Source organism: Nycticebus coucang, chromosome 10 (assembly GCF_027406575.1).
Source record: "Nycticebus coucang isolate mNycCou1 chromosome 10, mNycCou1.pri, whole genome shotgun sequence".
Classification (NCBI taxonomy): Eukaryota; Metazoa; Chordata; class Mammalia; order Primates; family Lorisidae; genus Nycticebus; species Nycticebus coucang.
Genome location: NC_069789.1, coordinates 107,702,574 through 107,705,287, shown reverse-complemented (window position 1 = coordinate 107,705,287; position 2,714 = coordinate 107,702,574).

Genomic DNA, 2,714 nt, shown 5'->3' with positions numbered 1-2,714 from the left:
CAACATGTTCAGCTTGGGCCTCTGACATTTTAGGGATAAAAGGGGACTTATCCTAATTCTGTACTGGTTTAAGAAGTAAATATGTTTGCCTTTTTTTGTTGGAGAGGAAGGAAGGAAAGAAGGAAGGAAGGAAGGAAGGAAGGAAGGAAGGAAGGAAGGAAGGTCCTTAATTCTTGGAACAACCTGATAAACACTCTGTTTATAAAGAAGAAAATCTAATATTTAAAAAAAATGAAATAAAAATCTAATATTTGATAGAGTGGCTGATTAAAACCTTGTGTGCTTTTCCCATCCACCTCTTTCCTGGGGTACTGAGTAGGCATGCATTTTCCATCCTGGTAATTACCATTTTACTGTGACATTCTGGTCTAAGACTTTGACATTTAAATGATAAATGTCGTGTCTCAAATCTTAGCACAAAAACACGTTTCTAATAACAGTCTTTGCTTGCCAATTCCCAACCCGAGCTGATCTTCACACGGCTACATTATTCATATAATTGAGAAATGACTCACCATTCCTGAGTCGTGATTCTCTGCCAGGCACGACTCTCTAAAGGTGCCATGAAACAGAGGCTTTCAAACAAAGCATCCTCCGCAAGGCAAATATTCACCTTTTTCTTTTTCTTTCAAAAGTCACAGGATTGCCTTTTCTTACAGCAAGTTATGGCCCACAATTTTTTAAAAAGTTTCCATGGAGTGCAGTGTTTGGGCGATGGGGACATCACCACCATATACTTCATCCATGTAGCCAAAAATCATTTGTACCCCTACATCTATCAAAATTTAAAAAGTTTATAAGAAAAAAATTGTTTGTAACTTTTTTATTGTGAAGTATAAGATACAGACAAAAATGTACACAAAGCTCACATGTACAGGGCAACATGTGACCTTCAACTTCCCCGGTTAGGGGAAACTAGGACTGGCTTCCATGGGGACCCCCCCTTCCTGCTGACCCTGACTATGGCCTCCTGAAGATAACACCTACCCTGACTTTTCTAATAACAATTTCTTTGCTGGTCTTTATACTTCCAACACCTGGGTAAGCCATTGTTATTTTTATTTGTAAAGTAGTCATTTTTTTATTTAGTAAAATTTTAGTAATCTATTTTTGCACCCCTCCATGTCTTTCTCTTCCCTGAATTTATGACAAATGGAGCTGGCTTGGTTTAGTTTCCCCTCTCTTTTCTTAAACATTTTAATTGTGGTAAAATACACATACCATAAAATCTACCATTTGAACCATTTTTAAAGGTACAGTCCAGTGGTATGGACTCATATACATCATTGTGTAACCATCACCTTCATCCATCTCCAGAACGTTCCATTTTCCAAAACTGAAATTCTGTGCCTATTAAATCAAGTACACTCACGTCATTGTGTAACCATCAAGTACACTCACATCATTGTGTAACCATCACCTTCATCCATCTCCAGAACATTCCATTTTCCAAAACTGAAATTCTGTGCCTATTAAATCACCTCTTCGTTCCTCCTCCCCTGGCAACCACCATTCTACCCTCTTCTCTATGAACCCAAGTATTCCAGGGACCTCATATAAGTAGAATCCTGCAGTATATGTCCCTTTGTGACTGGTTTATTACAGTCAGCACAGTGTCCTCAAGGTTTACTCATGTTGTAGCATGTGTCAGAATTTCCTTCCTTTTTAAGGCACTTTAATTTTCCACCACATAGGTGGACCCTGTTCTGCCCACCCCTTCACCTGTCGATGGATGCCTGGGTTGTTTCCACCTCTTGGGTGCTGTGAAGAAATGACTGTCCAAGTTTTGTTCCTAGGACACAGAGGAGTGAATGGCTTACGTGAAGATATTAATCAACATTTTCATGATGAGGGAGGGAAAAGGTGTAAATGAGTGAACTATAAGACAAGACAATTGTCATGTCTCAGACATCTTCACAGCTCATAGAAAACTGTGACTTCGGAGCCTACAAAAGCTTAGCACGGTCGGGTTTTCCCTTCTAGAAAGTCCTTATCCAAGGACACAATTTAACATGCATAAAACACAGGCACTGGTACTGACTGAAGGACCCTCAATCTCAAGGCCTTGTCCTCTCTTTTCTTACCCTCCCCTGCCAATCCATTATCCCGGTGTTCAGTCCCTGCTCTGCTCTCTCAGCTGCAGAGGGGAGGCCGGCTCATAGTTGTCATGGAAACCAGAGCAGCACTGAAGAATGGTCTCCAGAATTTTCATTATGTGTAAAAGCCATGTCCTTTATCTAACAAATGCAATCATTGTAACCTAGTTTCTTGTACCCTCAATGAATCCTCAATGATAAAAAAAAAAAAAAGCCAGATCTTAAACAATATACATGAAAACGCTATGAATTGCTGTAAGCATAAAAGGAATTATGGTTAGAAATAAATGCACAGAGAGGCTCACATACACAAGTCAAATAATAGCTCTGGAAGGACACATGAGAAAATTGTTAATGTGGAGACCGTGAAGAAAAAGCAAGCAGGTGTAGGAGATAGATTTCTTGCTACTCTCACCCTCCTCCCCTGTTAACATGCAAATATACCAACCATTTCTAAAAGTTAAAAATGATGAGCATGAGTATCCAGGAAGTTTTAACTACTTATACAAAATTAAGTTAGAGTCCAGTCATTCAGCTTTGAGAATTTGAGGTAGACCTCATGATTATTTAAACACACACTGAAAAAGACACTCAAGCTTTAATTCTTGTGGAAAACAA